This window comes from Canis lupus, chromosome 4 (assembly GCF_011100685.1).
Source record: "Canis lupus familiaris isolate Mischka breed German Shepherd chromosome 4, alternate assembly UU_Cfam_GSD_1.0, whole genome shotgun sequence".
In the NCBI taxonomy this organism is placed as follows: Eukaryota; Metazoa; Chordata; class Mammalia; order Carnivora; family Canidae; genus Canis; species Canis lupus.
In genome coordinates, this window is record NC_049225.1 from 32,276,855 (window position 1) to 32,296,618 (window position 19,764).

General features: G+C 40.2%; 1 protein-coding gene and 1 long non-coding RNA gene across 10 annotated transcripts in view; both read left to right on the plus strand.

Moving 5' to 3' along the window:
• The window catches only part of LOC100855646, a 47,896-nt gene extending 36,011 nt beyond the window's left edge, over positions 1–11,885 (plus strand). For 2 of the 3 annotated variants that reach the window (XR_005358065.1, XR_005358066.1), the window contains 2 exons: positions 9,633–10,000; positions 11,569–11,885. This is a non-coding gene — a long non-coding RNA (uncharacterized LOC100855646). The remainder of the gene's footprint in view (positions 1–9,632; positions 10,001–11,568) is intronic. The other variant, XR_005358067.1, reaches the window with a different exon arrangement.
• Positions 1–19,764, plus strand: part of NRG3 (neuregulin 3) — a 1,041,408-nt gene that overhangs the window by 891,310 nt on the left and 130,334 nt on the right. The gene's annotated exons all lie outside the window — the stretch shown is intronic.

A 19,764-nucleotide genomic window follows, 5' to 3' on the forward strand; every position in this document is an offset into this window, starting at 1 on the left:
ATTATAGTTATAAATTTTAACTGTCTTTATTGTTTCTAAAAAATGAAACTTAATCATATACATGTAAAAAGGCATATATATGTGTGTGGAAATGAACACATATATATGTAAAAAGACAAAATTATTAAATAACACTAAAAATCCTACAACTCAGTAATAAATATTTTTAAAATGTGGTGAGCATCCTTAAACACCACTCTGTGCTTATTTATACCTACCTATATTTATATATTAAAGATCTTGAATTCATACTGATTTCTCTAATTCCAGTTTTAGGTTACAGAATTTATTCTAGCCTTCCCCATTTCCTTATTCATAACTTTTTTCTCCATCAATAAAAAACTCAGCTTTCGTTGTTCACAACATATTGACTTATTTGTTGAATTCTCACATACACATAAAGAATTTCAGAATCATTAATTTGTGCCCTCATAAAAAACAAATTTACTAACTGAAGTACAGTACTTGTGCACAATGGGGTTGGCAAATCTTTCAATAAAGTGTCAGAAAGTAAAAAAAAAAAAAAAAAAAGGTCAGAAAGTAACTGCAGGAAACAGCCAACACATGACAAAGACAGAGTTCTCCCTCCGATGCCCATGTAGCTATATTCCAGGCTTCCTTCAGGTTGTGCCCATACGGAGGCGTCCTAATTGTCTGTTAAAATTAGAACCCCCTCCCCACTGCACCTGCTCCCTCCTTCCCTACTTCTCTCTGGAGCCCTGAACACACCATAACACATGCTCAGTCTATCCACTCTTATACACTCTACACATACACATGTTTATGAATAGAGACCTGAACATGTCTAAAATGTGAACATTGCTGGGGCTCCTGGGTGGCTCGGTTGCTTTAGCGTCTGCCTTTGGCTCAGGTAATGATCTTAGGGTCCTGGGATTGAGTCCCCATTGGCCTGTAGGTTCAGTGGGGAGTCCGCTTCTCCCCCTCTCTCTGCCTTTGCCGCTCCCCCTACTTGGGCTCTCTCTCTCTCTCTCTCTCTGTCTCTCTCTTAAATAAGTAAATATAATCTTTAAAAAAATAAATAAAATTTGAATATTGTTTAATCAGTAACAGACCATTTCATTGGGGGCTTCGATTATGTCAACATTTGTAGTCATAGTGTTTTAGATTTCATAAAGCATGGTAGATAATTTACTTATTTCTTTTGTTTACCTTCTTTCTTGACCTTTCTGGATGTGAAAAGCACAAAGCCAGAGTTACTAAAGAGGATATTCTAACTGCTGTAAATCTCAGTGGATTCACAGAGCAAGAGTTTATTTTTCTCTGTGTCATTAAAGCCTCTCTGTTCTACACAGGGCCTGAGTGTCCTCTGCTGGGCCCTTTACCTCCAGCCAGCTTAAAATAGTGAGATTTGAAGATCATTTAAGTACAGAGGAGCAGGCCTGGAATTAATGTTTATCCATTCCGCCTTGTAGCTATTCTTGTATTAATCAGAATATGCTAATGGCTATGTTATTATGGATTGAAATCTCTTTCCTAAAAAGACATGTGGAAGCCCTGGTATCTGTGAATGTAACCTTATTTAAAAATAGGACCTTTGCAGATACAATCAACTTAAAAAGCAGTCATGCAGGATTAGGGTGGACACTAAGTGTCCTGACTGATGTTCTTCTAAGAAAAGAGAAATGCGAAGACACAAAGGAGACACAGGGAAAAAGTTCATATGATAATAGAGGCAAAGGTTGGAGTTATGCTGCTAAGGAACACCAAGAATTCATGGCAATAACCAGACACTAAAAGAAGCAAGGAAAGATTCTTTCCTAGAAACTCTGTAGGAGGCATGGCCCTGTTGACATCTTGATTTTGGACTTCTAGCCCTTACAACTGTGAAAGAGTAAATTTATGTTGTTTTAAACCTCTTGGTTTAGAAAAATTTGTTACAGCTGTCGTAAAAAATTAAACCCTACTCTCGCACCAAAGTCTGTAATAGGATTCTGCAGAGAAACAAGGCCAGTAGGTTGTGTGTGTGTGTGTGTGTGTGTGTGTGTGTGTATTCCACTCAAGGCCTTCGCCTCCTCTATTAGATCCTCTATTTCTAGTCAGTTTACAAAGTGAGGATTGCAGGGGCGTCTGGGTAGCGGTTGGTTAAGTGTCCAACTTTTGATTTCAGTTTGGGTCTTCATTTCAGGGTCATGAATTTGAGCCCCACACTGGGCTTCATGCTGGCATGGAGGCTACGTTAAAAAAAAAAAAAGGTGAGGGTTTAGGGACACCTGACTAGCTCAGTCAGCAGAACATACAACTCTTAATCTCAAGGTTGTAGGTTCAAGCCCCATGTTGAGTGTAGAGATTACTTAAAAATTAAGAACATAAAAATAAGTGAGGGCTGAAGATCACATAAGTATTTTGAAATAATAACAGTCTATATATTCTATAGAACTCTATAGAATATATATTACTACATAGAATAATATCATCCCATAATATATTATTATTTATAATCTCCTATGGGTCCTGTTTGTCTATTTGTTTCTGTTTTTATATGATTAGTATAATTAAAAACATTAATACATATAGATACATGATTTATTTTAGGGAATTGACTCCCATGACTGTTGGGGCTAGCAAGTCTAAAATCCACAGGGCAAGTTACAGATTGGAAATTCCTGCCGGAGTTGATGCTGCAGCTTTGAGGAAGAATTTTTTCTTCTTTGGAAAAACTCAGTTTTTAGCCTTAAGGCCTTTAACCAATTATGGGATAAGACTTATCTATTTTTTGAGGATCGTCTCCTTTCCTTAAAGTCAACTGAGTGTACATGTTTACTTCATCTATAAGACACCTTCACAGCAACACCTAGATTAGTGTTTGATTAAATTCCTGAGCACTATAGCCTAGCCACACTGATACATAAAGCTATCACATAGTACAAAATAAATCAAAATTTCTGCTGCTTGACACACAGAAAAAGGTTTATTTCTCTCCTTATAGTCAGATATTGAGTTTATTGGGAGGTGTGGGGAAGAGTGCTGGCCTTCACATGGTCACAGAGATCAGGAACCCATTTAGGAATCTCAGAACCCATCCAGCGCCTCCTCCCTTTGGGGCAGTCAGAGAATTGTTTAAAACAACCCAGGAACTAGAATATATCCCTTTAAAAAAATTATATATATATATATATATATATATATATATATATATATATATATATGCCAGAACTCAGCAGTGTGGCTCTGCTTAGGCAGCTACAAGGGTGGCTGGGAAGTGTGGTCTTCTTGACCAAGAGAAAAATAAGATGATTTTGAAGAACACAAAGCCCCTCATAGGCATTATTTTTTTGCTTTGTTCACTGCTATATCCCAAGAATCTAGAGAATTAGGCTCCAAAACATATTTGTTGAAGTACTAGTGAAAAAAGAAGATATCAATATAAAATAAATAATATAAGAAATTCCAAAAGATTAAGCTTTAACATATTAGATATTAAAATACATATGAATGACCAAATTATCCCATCAAAAGGAAGATTATGTGAGAAAGCCAAGTACAATTCTATGCTGTTTCCAAGAAACAGATTTTAATGATCACTGAAGGTAGAAAATAAAGGGATAGGGAAGAGCTACTAGTCGAATACATTTTTTAGAAAAAAAGAAAGCAAAAAAAAAAAAAAAAAAAGAAAGAAAAAAGAAAGCATAAAGCTAAAGATGAGTTACAGTTACAGTATTAATGAGAGGCGAGGTGCTAAGTATGGTTAATGGGATGAATCAAGATAAAAAGGGACATTAAGTAATGATAAAAGCACAATTTATCAAGATGATAACCAGCCATTAACCAATATAAACCAATCTACATAGCAACTAAATATATAAAATAAAATATGTTAGATTTAAAAAATGTTTTATACCAATACAATTATGCTATAATAAAAACCCACAATATATATATATATATATTTTTTTGTGTGTGTGTGTGTGTGTGTGTCATAGTTGAAGAGATCTGTAGAGAGAGATATATGAGAACACAAGACGATCGATACCATATACAACTGAGAGGTTAGGTGCATTTTTTACATATTATTGAAGTAAAATAAATCACAGACAATGGCAGAAATTATAAAAGGAAGCTAGCTGGCTAATATGTTCTGGTAAGTGACTCTTTTTATGTGCCTCATTTGTTTGCTTCAAAAACATTTCCTTAAGTGTCTCTTTCTAATTAAAGCCCATTATACACACTGATGGACTCTGCGTTTAGCCCCTATTGACACGGCGCTGCTACACAGAGTATTCATCCAAATACAAAGAGCTACTTGAGTGTCAGAGATCTGTGCTGGGAAAAGCACTGTCTCCGGAGACCAAAGACTGGGTTTGAGTTCTGACCTTGCCATCACTGAACTAATTTAATGCTTCTGATACATGTGTTATTTATGTCTTGAATCACAAACTTGAGTTTAAATCCACACTCCTATGTATCAGTAATACGATCTTAGGTGATTACTTATCGTCCTTGAGATTCAATGTCCTTATCTAGAAAATGGGGAGACGATCTCAAAATGTAATTCTGTCCATAAATACATTCAACAACGTTTAACGTAGTAGTCCAAATAGTTTTATCTCCTGTGATCCAAAAAGCCCTTGCAATCCCCATTTAGAAAAAGAAACCGTATTTATGATACAATAACTAAAAAGCCAACGGAGACATATTTTGCAAAATAAAGCAATTATATCCCCCCAAAAGATTAATGAGGGGTTAATTAAGGCAGTGTTAAATAACAGATTCTGTTGCTTTTATTTATCAGAGTTCCAAAACACAGATTGGAAATTTAGAAAGGTCTAAATGTTTCATGCTTGCTTTGAGTTTTCTACACACCAGTGGTAGTGCTTAATACAGAAAGAACCCGGCTTCACGGGTGATCAATATGCATTAACTATGTTCTTCTTTGATATCTGAAAATAAAATTAAGATGATGGAGCTGTATCTTTGCTCTTGCTGCCAAAATGGATGGTAGTCCCCTGGGATTTTCCTGCTCAACAAATGTCTTCCTGATAAGGCCAAATGATTTCCCTTTTTACATCTATGGTATGATTGAAAATGAGGAATTGCTGATTTATAAAATAAGTTGTGATGCCAGAATAAAATGTCAATAGTGCTTACCCATGTAAGGCACAATGGAGAATTAAAACCTTCCTGAGCATGCAAAAAAAGGGGGGGCATTGATATTAAAAACCATAATAATTATGTGATAAAAGGACAGAAATTGAGGGAAATGGATAAACTGGGAAAAGGGAAAAGTTAATAAAAGACTATGGAAATGTATCATTTGTCTCAAGTCTTTGCAATATGCAAGAGAGAGAAACTGACGTGTAAGAGTATAAATAATGTAGCAAAAGGAAAGAAGAAATGCTTGGAATGAGAAAGACACAACAGAGGCACATGGGTGGCTCAGTGGTTGAGCCTCTGCCTTTGGCTCAGGTCATGATCTGAAGATCCCTGCATCAGGTTCCATGCTTCTCCCTCTGCCTATGTCTCTGCCTCTCTCTCTCTGCGTCTCTCATGAATAAATAAATAAAATATTTTAAAGAGAGAAAGAGAGAGAAAAAATACAGTAGGTGTTCTGTTTTAGCCATTTTGAATGTTTCTATGAAAGCCAACCTCAAAAAGTATTGAGAAGGAATATTAGTGCCCCCGAACTTTTAAGCTACCATAAATAAATGCACACATGCATGTACACACTGAGAATTTAGTAAACTTCAAGTGAGAGTTTGTTAAAAATATGGCTCATAGAATTTGCATCTTTAGCATGTACCTATGGCTGATTCTGATACAGATGTTCACTAGCTCACAGTTGTGAAACATTCTCTGGTTGTTTTATACTTCATCATTATCCCCAGAGAAATGAATTTTCTCCTACCACTTTTATCTTGTTTCCTGGATGGGATTATGGGTTCAGAACAACATAAAGAATTGAAAAATCCCTTTTTTAGTTATGTGGAAGAACTGAAGAAGTCCTGAATGAGCGCTGCAGATTGAGCAGAACATTAACGAGACTTATTTTTACCAATGGATTATGGTTACAGCAGAAGAAAGAGAACAAACAGGTAAACTTGTCACAAGATTCAGAAGAAAAGAGACTTGGAACATTCTTGAAAAAGAAGAGAATACAGCCCACACTGCAAAAACGATATTCAATTTCAGCATTCTGAAATTTGGGGAATTATAGCAGATGATGCTATATGATCTATTAAATGATCTATTAAAAGGCATTTGTATGAAACAACTAAAGCTCACTTTGAAGGGTTCCTGAACAATGATTATTCTTCAGTATCAAGTAGAATTAGAAGAGGAAGCAGCCTTCAGTGTTAATTCATAAGTAACTACTAAAAACTCAAAGGTAGAAGATTCCCTACTAGAAAAAAAATGAGACCAACTAGCAGGAATTGAAGATTATAAGAATAATGTCAAGATGGTGATGATGACAATAATGAGTGTGGGTACATATACATGCACACACTATATAAAGGTAAGACCATAAATAATTGTAAGAAGACTTGTATATATTCAAGTTGTATATATACAAGTTGTAATGGGTTGAGTTGTGTCTTCAAGATTCATAATTGAAGTCCTCTAAGCTCCAGTACCTCAAGCTGTGACCGTATTTGAAGACTGAATCTTTACAGAGGTAAATGAGTTAAAATAAGGTCCTTAGTGTGGGCCTTGATCCAATATGACAGATTGTCCCTGTAAAAAGGGGAAATTTGGACACAGGCACACAGGAAATACCAGATAAAGATGAAGGCAGAGATTGGGGTGATGCATCCATAAGCCAAGGAAGCCCAAAGATTGCCAGCCAACCGCAGGAAGGCAAGGAACAGATTCTCCTTCAGAGCTTATGGAACTTATCACACCAACACCTTGGTCCTGGACTTCTGGGCTGTGAGACAAAACTGTGAGGCAGTGACTTTCTGTCGTTCAAGTCACCCAGTTTGTGGCACTTTGTTTTGGCAGCCCTAGAAAACTAATACACGGGTGAAGCCCCGCCTCGTGGAACTTTCCATTCTAGTTTGGAGCAGGGAGGGAAATAGACAATTATCAAAGAGGGATGCCTGGGTGGCTCAGTGGTTGAGCATCTGTCTTTGGCTCAGGGCGTGATCCTGGAATCTGGGGATCGAGTCCCACATCGGGCTCCCTTCAAGGAGCCTGCTTCTCCCTCTGCCTGTGTCTCTGCCTCTCTCTGTGTGTCTCTCATGAATAAATAAACAAAATCATTAAGGAAAATAAATAAATAAATAATAAATTCTAAGGAATAAAGAATAGTAGGGTGAGGGAGATAAGAAAGTGCTCTTTTATAAAATATGATCTCTGCTAAAATGCCATTAGAATTGAAAAGAGGTGAAGACTGAACTGTGTTGACATCTGAAGGAAGAGTATCTGAAGATAGACGAGGTAGTCCATCCGTGGCTCTAAGGAAGAAGAATGCTTCTGGGTTAGAAGAGCCACAAGGACGTGAGGGTGGTTGCACCTCAGTAAGTGAGAGGGAGGATGATAGCAGTGTGGTCAGAAGGGAACATGAGAGAAATCGGGGAGCAGAATCATCCGTGCACATCTGTGGGGGATGCTTCAAGAAGCTTCTACTGAAGAGAAGCTGTTTAACACAGAGACAGTTGAATGTTAGCACTGGGAGGAAAAGATGAAGCTGGTGCAGAGGAGGATGTGGTTTGCTGCAGTTCCTTAACCTTCCAGAGCCTTGGGGCCTCCAGCCATCACACGATCACTCCTCTCACCCATATCTTTGGGTGGAATGTGTGGACCCTAGTGAGCCGTCCTCACAATTTAGTCCCTGCAACGAGCAAATAGACTTCATTTCCTCTAGAGAGGGCTCAGTTTGAACAAGGGGGAGGGGGAAATGTCATTATTTAAATTTCATATGGCTTTCAACCTTTTATCTAGGGCTTACCATCCATCTATTAACATGAAGAAAAGTAAAATTACTTAAAATTCAAGCTGACTTGACACTAAGTAAAATTGTTTGGTTTAATAATAGCCAATGCTCATAGAAGAACATTTCAATAATAAGTGCTGAACAGCTGGAAATCCCACTACATTTGTTGAAAATTTCTTTGCACCTAGCTGCTTAAATATTTTGTTTAGTTACCATACAAATTGCCTTATTTTATATTCCAGTTTTTTTTTTCCAGAGGGCAAGAAATGCCAATTTAAAAAAGAAAATATTTTAAGTAGAGTAAAATTTATGGACAACATGGTGATATTGAGTTCAGTGTAATTGCATCTAATTTTGCACTATAATAAGTTAATCAATCAGCTTCTTAATTTTGTGGCAGTAACAAATTTCAGTCCACAGCACATGGAGCGGATGTGTATAAAAGGCCATTTGTGTGGTGGGTTCGAAGAGAGAATACTTAAAAACTGGGTTTGAATCCCAGTACTGTTCGTCACGGGTTAAGGAAACTTGTTAACCTCTAGGTGCCTCAGTTTCACCTCTGATGTGGGAATAAAAACAGCTCTAGGTTTTATTCGTAAAAGTGCTGTGGGTTTTCAAGGAATTAAGACAGGTAAAGTACGCAGAGGGATGACGGCTTAGATGAAGCCTTCACACAATTTAAGCTATATTTTTGTTTAAAGATTTTATTTATTTATTCATGAGAGAGACAGAGAGAAAGGCAGAAACACAGGCAGGAGGAGAATGCAGGGAGCCCAATGTGGGACTCGATCCCAGGACCCCGGGATCACAGCCTGAGCCAAAGGCAGATGCTCAACCACTGAGCCACCCAGGTGTCCCAATTTAAGTTATATTAATTTCACTTTCCTCATTTCTGTTTTTAAGAAGAAAAACCCCTGTTTCCCACTGGGTTAGGGAAAAGTAGGATCACCGTCTGTCCCTGATCCTGTCCCCAGAAGCTTGTGTCAGAGCTTGGTAAAGACGTGTGACCCAAGCATTGGCATGGTTGGAGGAGGGCAGAGATGGTGGCACGGCCCCACCTCTCCATGCTGGCACCTGCTGAGCCCCGCCTCTCCATGCTGGCACCTGCTGAGCCTCACCTCTCCATGCTGGCACCTGCTGAGCCCCACCTCTCCATGCTGGCACACTGAGCTGTCCTAATCACTGTCATAGTTTCAGTCCCCAGAGGTCATTGCTGCATCCTGCAGTCCCAACTTCATGGCTCATTTCTGGCAAAAGCTCTCAGTGGCTGTGCCCATCAGGTGTGTCGGGAATAAGAGGGCCCGCATCCCTCTTCCTACCTGGTGTCTGTGAGGCCCATCTGTCTGGAACCTGCCGGCACTGCACCCTTGGGTGTGAAGCTGCTGCAGGGGAGGGGGTGCAGGGGACCCGGGCTGCTCTGTGCTTCTGGTGGCTGCAGGGCCTGTGCTTTGGAAGCTCCGGGCCATCTCGTGTGGGGAACCCTCTCCCTGCCTCTGACCCGAACCGTAGACGGAGGAAGGCGAGCACAGCCTGCCGAAGCAGGGCACGGACTTCCTTCTGCACGTGCTGCTGCCTTTCCTCCATCTCTTCCCTCCTGCAGAATCTTTAACATACGAGTCTGTGCGTGGGGTCTGACCCTTTGTCTAACCCACCAAATCTATCATTTTATATTTCTCTTCCTTCCAGACCAGCTCAATAACTTTCTTTCTTTTTTTTTTTTTTTTTCTTCTTAATGGCTAAGACCTTTCTCCCTGAAGCATTGGAGGAAGGGACACGGAATAGAAAGAACGACACGTCCCAGAGATCACACCTGAGTCCAACTGCAACAACCCATGCAGTTGTACAGTTTTCCTTTATTTAATCAAATGTTCCCTCTGTGCCAAGAATGATTCCAGACTCTGTAATATAAAAAGAAGTTAAGCATGGTCTTTTTTATGAAGTTGCTTACCATCGTTTGAGGAAAGGTGGGCAAGCAAACCGTTAACTGCAGTGATTAGAGTAAAGTGTGATGATGCTCAGGAGCACATACGCATAAAAGACCATCTCTGTTGGAGGCATCATGTGGGGAAAGACATGCTTTCCAGGGCTCACGGGCCTTGCACAGGCAAGGTGAGGCGTTGGGGTTGGAGAGGGAGTGTGAGGGTAGGGCCGGGCAAGCCGGCTGGGGGGTGGGGGGGTGGGTCGTTAATGTTCGATGCACCAGGCCCTGCAAGTCAAGGTGGCACGTTGTGGGTGACGGCAGTGTGAGTCAATGAAATGAGATGCTTCAGGTCTTGAGTGGATTAATCCACATCTCTGGATCTTAGTTCCCTCAACTATAAAGCGCTGTCTCTGGGAAGGGTGCTATCAAGATGCACCGGGAGGGGGTCCTGTAGACCCTCGAGTGTATCATTTGCAGTTGGTAGTTTAGGGGAATGATGCTGTAGACTCTGTTCATTTGCCTTGTTAATGTCGAAGTGATGCAAAATCAGAGTTTTCTAGATATATCCATGCTGAGCTACTTACTGACATCCACACACCACTTAGAAAAAGTAATCTCACGAATAGGATGCCCAGCAGAATGAGGATTTTCATTAAGCAGCTAGGAAATACAGATAGTTACCAAGCCTGTTGGAAGAAAGTAGTGGGAGGACAAGGGGAAGAACTTCAAAGTATGGGGATTGGACTGAGGTCCCAGCTAATTATGGGCAGAATTAGATAATGGTTTCTTCCATTATCTTAATAAAGGAACTTCCCTTGATTTTTCTCCTCTACCAAGAATAATCCAGCTACTCTGGGGGAAGCCATTATTGTGAGAAGGCTGTGCCAGTTTAATTTCTATTTCTTTATTTCTCTTAAATAAAGGAAGCTTACATTTGTCCTTACGTTATTAACTACTTAATGGATTTTGGAAGCAGGTAGCAAAAGAAGAATCGTTCTTTGCATTTAAATGAGACAAATAACACTCTTGGCTGATTATGCATTTAGAGAAAAAAAAAAGTTTCATCCTATTGCTACGTTTTAAGTCCGCAAAAGTAATAAATTAATCCATTAGTGAGCCTAAGTGTGTCCTCTGTTGTGCTCATTATCAAGTATTCCCAGGTGTTCAGGGGTTTATAAGTATAAATTGATGTGGCTTTTAAATTTGGTAACAGGAATATCCAGCATAGGGATCATAAGCTATGAAACTATTCCAATATCATTGCTTTTTATTAAAAAAAAACTTATAGAATTAAAAAACAAATTAAGATGCCCCCCAATATTATAATGTGTTATCTTGTCACAAGGAAGCAATGAAACATAATTAACAATAGAAACCACAGAATTGCCATATTTTCTACCCAAGTTGCCTGATCCTATGAATCATTTTAGAAGCACAACACGCAACTTTAGGCACCACAATTAAATGCATTTAAACAAATAAACTGATTGATTTATTCAGAGGCTCATTATGCTTTGATTTGTGTGTTTAGACAACAAAAATGCTTTGAGCAGCTAATGCCTACGAGATAGGGAACATAGTCCCGAAGAAGGTGAGCTTGCTGGATAAATTACCACGAGATAAAATTGAAAAAGCAAAGTGTTAACTGGGGAGGACGCCACTCGGGATCTTGTTTGAGCTGAGTATGAAAAGATGAGCAAGAAAAGCAGTTCTTCCAAATATCTGCTGTGTTGAGACACTTCCATTCGTCCCATAGGTGGGGCTCAGTCTGTGCATGGAGAAGACGCAAGGGCTGAGCACAGGAGAGCAGAACATGAGGATCACACGAAGTACGGAGAAAAGCCCCCACAAGATTTTTCATGCAAAAGAGGCTTTTTTCTGTAATTCCAGTGGCTATCAAATGCTTCCTTTTTTTTCAAGAGACGTTAAAATAAGAACTTCTTATATGAGTAGCCACCTGGGTGAAGACCTCAATTGACTGAAATGGTAAAATGGGGTGGAAAAAAATTTACCTGTTTTTTTTTTTTCCCCTCCCTGACGTTGATTCATGATCCAATGAGGAATAAACTATATAACCCCAAGTATAGAATTTGTGTTTGTGTCTGTATGTGTGTGTTCGTGTGTGTGTGTTGGAAATGCCCCCAAATCTGAAAGACACAGGTGGCAAATATAGCCTGAGGGATAGCATTCTAGTTTTACTTTATAGTTTGCTTTATTATAGAATAAGCTTATAACATACGTGATATTTTTTGGCCTTAGCCCTGAAACAGTTACTCGGGCCTGTCATAAATTGTACTTTCTCAGCTACCGCCCATTTTTCTGAGTCCCGACCTAAGAGTACCTCTTTCTGGTTATGACCTTGATTTGCCTCATTTGGATGAATTATCTTTGCTACTTTTTTGGCATGGAATACCTTGGGAAGTTGTTTTGGGTCCAAGAATCTTCTACTTCACCTTAGGTAATATTTCCCTATGGTTCTTTCCTCTTTTGTAGATGAGAAGCAGATGACTCCTTTTTTGGGGATCTCTGTGTCACCAAAGTGGTCATCTCTGTTGGGAGCTGTATGTTAGTTGTGTTCAGAACAATATTTCTTTTTTTTTTCTTTGTAAGGTTTATTTATTTATTTGAGAGAGAGAGAGAGAGAGAGAGAGAGAGAGAGAGAGGGAGGGAGAGAGAGAGAGAGAGAGAGAGAGAGAGAACAAAGTAGGGGGAGGGGCAGAGAGAAAGAATCTCAAGGAGACTCCCCACTGAGCACGGAGCCTCACAAGGCTCAACCTTGACCTGAGCTAAAGTCAAGAGTGAGATGCGTAACCAATGGAACCACCCAGGCACCCCTAGAACAATGTTTCTTAAAATATATTCATCATTTTCTGAATTACTATCAACTGTGAAGACATTGCAGTTTTGAATTCGGGAATGCTTAAAGACACAATATTAAAACAATGTGTTAACAAAGACTTTAATTAGTGTGGCAATTATAAAAACATGGAATGCTGATTGCCGATGTACTCCTTTCTTTTATTTCCCTTTTTACAGGAACACTTTTCCCCATTTTATAATAATCCTTTTATCTATTAATCATAATCTCTTCTGTATGTCTTTCTTGATAATTAAAATAGGTTCAAGTTGATAAGTTAGTAAAAGTGCACACAATAGCTATTTCAAAGGCTGCATAAATATTTTGAGATTATTAAGGAGTCATTCTTTAAGCAGTGTATACACTAGTATTTTAATTACCATGAGAAATTTAATATCTTTCTCTTGATAATTGATTCAAGTGAATCCTAAGTTATACACAAAAATCATATGACAAAGATGCATATATTGGACTTTTCCGATAACAACCTGGTCATTTTTGGACTTTGGATGTATAGACTCATGTAGCCTTAACTAAATATACTTTGGGGAAATCTTTCTAAAAACATTTGCAGGTATTGTTTCTTTCTTTCTTTCTTTCTTTCTTTTTTTTTTTTTTTTTTTTTTTTTTTTTGGTATTGGAAGAGTTGCCACCAGAGATGTCATGTTCCTTGGAATCCTCAAAAACTGAAGTGACAGTGTACAGGCTGGATGTGCTCTGAAGAAATATGAATATAATCTGCAGTGGCCAAAGGGTTTGACCCACAGAGCATTTCATTCAATAAATATTTATTGAGCATCTACAAAGTGTCAGACTCTATGATAAGTTGCAATGATAATTCAATGAGGAAAAGAAGCATCAACCCTTCACTCATGAGATTTAAGTAACTTTCCACCCTAAGAATCCAGGAACCTTCAAATATGACCTTTGGGTTTTCACAGAAGCTTATATTCTCCAACTGGTAAAGGGGCCTGACTACATTACAGCTGATTTTTAAGTTATATGAAATAACATGGGTTGAAATGCCCAGCCAATAAAATATGAGAAGTTGAGAGAGCCAAAAAAATATGAGAAGATTCTGGAGGAATTACTGCAAGCTCAGGAGCAGGAGCTCTTGGTGTTTTCAGCTGTACAAAGTTGCTTTCCTTAATCATATAATCAAAAAAGCAGTATCTTTTTTGAATGAAAACATCGATGTGATGCTAATTCTCATTCAGTTCTTCAGTCAGTAATTGTGACCATGGAATCAGATCTGAGTCGAAAGCTCCAAGATGTTTTCCCTGGAAAATTCCACAGGCTGCTTAGGCGAGATTCATCTTCGAGGAGCAGGCTAGGCAGATGGTCACTCATAAACCCTGTTGCAACCCTGTTTCAATATTTTATCTCGTGGAGCAGAAAGCTCCTCTTGAGTTGGCACCGCCTGGCCACGTAGCACAGTCTCTGTGCTTGCTATTGCTACAAATGGACATTCTTATTTAGAGGATGTGAAATAAAGGAACTGGCGATAGCGCTTTTGGGAAGAAAAATAAAGAAGCCATGTGGTATAACAGGCTCATGGAAGGAGCATGGGGCTATGTGCTTTTCTGGAAAACTGATTTTGCTTCTTCATGATTGATGATCTGTCTGTTACGAGGCTGGCCACAGTAATAATGTCAGGGCTCAACTCTCAACAGTGAAAAAAGCTGTCAATTCTGATATGATGGAGGGGAGAGGGGCATTGGGATGATAGGGCTAAAATGGCCATAGGATGTCCTCTGACTCAGGTTCATGATGTACCATGATTTTGTGTAAAATTGGCCTTAACTTCATTTTACAGGCACAGAGGAAAGACTAGAAAAAGCTAGAACCAAAAATTAACAGGAATTGCTTTTAGGGGGTAGAGAGAGAGGTGTCAATTTCATATCAATATGATGGTTTACTTTCTAAGATTTATTTACTAACATGTGTAAAGTTTAAAATTGAATATATAGTGCTGATAAAAATACATAGTTAACAAGGTCGCATCATTTAGCAGAGGGAGCGTAGAGTTTGGAATCTGCCCTGCAATTCACCTCCTAACTTGCATTAAGTATCTGGAAAAAGGATGATGTGATATCTGTCTCCTCTTAGGACAATGGTACCCAGAGAGTGACTGTCCTGTCTCCCATCCCCACCCCCAGCCTCGGGCTGGTGCTCTAGCCTGCTCTCCTCCCTCCCCCTTTAGGAACTCAGGCCTCAAAGAGTCAGGTCAGGCTGCTACTCTGCTCCTTTTCTCAATGACTGCCAGGGGGATCACTCCTCTCTGATGGCACACTTATATGCTCTGGTAGCCTGGTGAACCCTGTTCCTCTGTCCTTTGACCCATGAATCTTTCTGGAAGCTATATATAGGGGCACTTGGGTGGCTCAGTGTTTGAGCATCTGCCTTCAGCTCAGGTCACCATTGCAGGGTCCCACATCGGGCTCCCCACATGGAGCTGCTTCCTTCTGCCTGTGTCTCTGCCCCCTTCCTCCCATGTGTCTCTCATGAATAAATAAATAAAATCTTTAAAAAAAGGAAAAAGAAAAAAAGAAACCCTCAAGTCTGTGTCCCAGCCTTTCCTGCATCATCTATCTTGCAATAATAAATGGTGACATGCATACCAATGTCTCCACATAGGACATCTCATAACCATGTCTGTGATCTTATCTGGGAGCAAGCAGGATACACTCAGTGTTGAAGCATGAGGCAATTACATCTCTTTACAATGATTCTACAAACTACTAGAGAACGATAAGCCCAGCTGCTAGGGGTCAGCAAATATTCAAGACCCAGCTTACCATCTTCCTAAATCCAATTTAGTCTTCTCGGTTGGGATGGACTACTTCTTCCTGAAGTGTCACTAGTGAAAAGCCATTTGACAAGGACCTGTGGGTGGACTCTAGACAGTAACAGATTTCAGTTCAGTTATTAAGGAAAAAACATTTATAACTGACACGGTTTATAGTTGGGTGGTGGTTTTCCTGGGCACTTACATGGCATCTATTTCCCAGAGTAGGTGCCATCGTCATTAATTCCACAGGTTCTTCATGACAAAGTGGTTGTTTACATCCAGGTGGGAGATGCTGCCTCCTGAATCAGCCAGGAGAGTCTCAGCACACATATGAAGGTCATTGGACATTCTCGCAGTGCAGAAACCTGTTGCACTTTAAGCCAGTATTCTAACTTTTTAAATCACGGAACAGTGTCTTCATGTAGCATATCTCTCCACACCCCGTGGGACAGGGCTTGAAAGCATCACATTTGGGATTGTTCAGTGATAGAATTGCCTTGTTCAGTTACATGTAACACAGAAATGGCACCGAAACCTGCATTCATGTTGCTCTGTCCTGGGGCTCCCTTGCAGTGAGTCCCTTGTCACAAGCTGGGTAGCCTCTTGCTTCATCTCACCCTGGGATTAGAATCAAGTTAAGGATTTTTAACTCTTGCTCTTCCTCACCCTGTCCACACTAAGGACATTGTTGGTAGCCTCTGTCTGTCAACATATGGAAAAAAAAAAATAGAGAGACTTCAAACTGCTCACACATAAGCAACCAGGGACACTTTGGGAAAATGTGGGCCTTGAATTTCCAGGAGTTTTTGACTTTATGGAATATTAAGTTTGTCCATCTAGTCACCTGCCACACCCTCAACTCTCAAGAATATTTCAGGCTTAGGGGCGCCTGGGTGGCTCAGTCAGTTGTGTCCAACTTTTGATTTCAGCTCAGGTCATGATCTCGAGGTCATGAGATGGAGCTCTACGTGGTCAGGCTCTGCACTCAGTGGAGAGCCTGCTTAGGATTTTCTCTCCCTCTCCTGCTGCCCCTCTCTCTCCACTTCTGCTCTTTCTCTTTCTCTAAAATAAATAAATCCTTAAAAAAAAAAAGCATATCGGGTCTGTAACAGGGCTGCAGTCATTTGTTGAGTACACTGCCAATTATTTGGTTCAATGTTTGGAACATATTCAGACACAACTATGTACCCTTTGCAAGGTGTACATACCTACATACCCCTATGCAAGCAAATCACTTCAATTAGACCAGTGTCATCATGAAGAAATGCCCCTGGTAACCAATGAAGATATATTAGAGATTTGCCAGTTTGGTTCCTGGAGAGAGAGAACCCCCCTCCACCTGGCTTATATTCGGCACTGTATCAATAAACTACAGGTAAGCAAGGAAGTGAGCCTGAGGATACATGAAAGTAATTTGTTCTCTTAAGTGGATTCAATACCTCCTCCCTGAACATTTCATTACCTGATAGTTTTGTGTTAAAAAAAATAATTTTTTTAAAAAATTGCTCTTTCTTCATAGAGAGGGCAAAGACAAATGCTGAGTATATATACCCAGTCACTAAGCGTCAAGCTGCTTAGTGTCAATTCTGTTTCCACCATTTACAACAATGCAGTTGAGGCGAAGTTCCTTCCTGTCTCTCTGCCTCTGTTCCTAATCTGGATAAGGATAGTGACATTCTACGTTTCTGCAAAATGATATATAAAGCAATTTCTGGTAAGAGTAAGTGCTCAATAAATGTTAGCCACTATTATATAATCCAAAGATGTGACTATCCTCAAAGAACTGTAATTTTTACAAATAAAAGTTAATCAAACTCAGCCACAAAAAGTTAATATCACTTAGCCATAAAAAAAAGAAAGAAAGACGTCTTGTCATTTGCAACAACGTTGGTGGACCTAGTGGGTATTACGCTACGTGAAATAGGTCAGATGGAGAAAGACAGATACCATGTGATTTCACTTAAATGTGGAATTTAAACAAAACAAAACAAATGGAGAAACAAAAACAGAAACAGACTCATAAATACAGAGAACAAAGTGGAGCTTGCCAGAGATGGGGAGATGGAGGAATGGGCCAAACAGGTGAAGGGAATTAAGAACAGAAAAAAGTTAACCAAACTGTTAACAAGAGGGAGAGGCAGGGCAAGGTGGTGGAGGAGTAGGGTCCTCACCTCACCTGGCCCCAACTTACCTGGATAACTTTCAAACCATCCTGAACACCTGTGAATTCTACCTGAGACGTAACAAGAGGACAGTCTGAATGCTACAAAGGGTTTTCACTCTTAACAAGGTAGGAAGGCAGAAAAAAGTTAAATAAAAAGGAATCAAGTGGGGGATGGGGCCCACGAGGAGCCGGGCTAAGGAGGGCAGCGACAGCCTCAGGACAGGAGAGCCCAGCCCCGGAGATGTGGGAACTTTAAACATCTGCCCCAGATTCTTCCTGAACTGAAAGTGCTCAGCAGGGAAATCGGCCTGAACCCAGGAGGGACAGGGAGGCCTCCCGTCTCCCGCGATCACTACTAGAGGAGGGCGCCCTGGGGAGCACACTGCACACTGGGTGATCTCAGTAAAGGGCTGGAGCACACACCCAGCAGCCTTGGGGAGAAGCTGGTGGGTCCGGGGGTGGGGGGAGCTGCAGGCAGAGGGGTCTGCACCCTGCTGCCATTGGGAGCTGCAGCCCTGGGATCTGTGTACCTGCGTCATCTGGGAAGCACCTAGACCAATGTGGACTGGGAGCTGCAGGTAGTTACTGGGTGAGCTGACTCCAGGGCTGGAGAGCTGGCCACTGCCAGTGGTTAATGTTGTTCCTCCTGGTGTCACCTTGTGCCTGGGAGAGGTGGGGCCACCTGGGGTCAACAGCTCCCACTGAGCCCGGCACACAGCGCGGGGGGGTGGGGGGGGGGGGGGGGAGGCATCTCCCCAGGTGCACACACCTGAGAATCAGGACAGCAGCCCCTCCCCTAGAAGACCAGCTGGAAGGACAGGGGAAGAGCAAGTTCTTGACCCAGCAGCGTGGGAAAGCTCCAGGGGAAGTCGAGGGATTTACAGTATATAGAACCAGAGAGTACCCCTCTTTTCCCCCCTTTTCCAGTACAACTCATTTTTATATCAGACTAAAAATTTCCAATATTTTTTTCTCTTTTCTACCTTAACTACAATATTTTACCACCTCTTCATTCTCAAGTTTCTTTCTGGCTTTCATATTTCTACAATTACAGGTCCTAGATATATTTTCCACTTCTAAATTCCCTTCAACATACTCAAATTAATTTTGGGAGATATACTAGATATGAGTTTCTGTTTTCTCTACCTTATTTCGTTCTACAATGGCGGAAGTTAATACCTTTTAAAATACGACCAGCATGCACCTACAACCAAGTGGCATACTGTGCTGGTTCATTCTGAGATTCCTCATTCCCATTCTGGAATGGGAATTTTACCCTTCTTTTACCTCAGTTATGTTTTGGTGTCAATGTTGGGGCCTTCTACAAGTATTACTGGTTTATATAAATTTGAGACTGAGCATCTTCTAACATACAGAACTTCATACACTCAGAACCAAGAGGACCACCCTCTAGGAACCCTCAGGTAGACTACATTCTCCTTCCACTACCACTTCACCACCACCATCTCCCAGTACCCCCCCTTTTTTCCATCTCTCTTTTTTTAATTTTCCTCTTTCATTTTTTTCTCTTCTTTTTTTTTCTTTTTCTTATTTTTCTTCTTTGAGATTTTTGGCCTTTTATTTTTTAGTACTTTGTTTTAAGATTTGTTTTTCACTTTAGGGGTCCTTTTATTTTGTTCTGATCTTTGTTTTCATTTTCAGGTCTCTGACCTCATCAGAATCATCTAGGGTGAAATTTACTTAAGTTGTGGTTGATATTCTTGATTCAGCCCACTCATACAGCCACTCTGCACTGAACAAAATGACTAGAAGGAAGAACTCACCACAAAAGAAAGAAGCAGAAATAGTACTTTCTGCCACAGAGTTACAGAATATGGATTACAATTAAATATCACAAAGCCAATTCAGAAGCACAATTATATAGGTACTAGTGACTCTGGAAAAAAGAATAAAGGATTCTAGAGACTTTTTTATTACAGAAGTTGAGATCTAATCAGGCCAAAATTAAAAATCAATTAAATGAGATGCAATCCAAACTGGAGGTCCTAAGATGAGAGTTAATGAGGTGGAAGGAAGAGTGAGCAACACAGAAAATGAGTTGATGGCAAGGAAGGAAGCCGAGGAAAAAAGAGAAAAACAAGAGACCATGAGGAAAGGTCAAGGGAAATAAATGACAGCC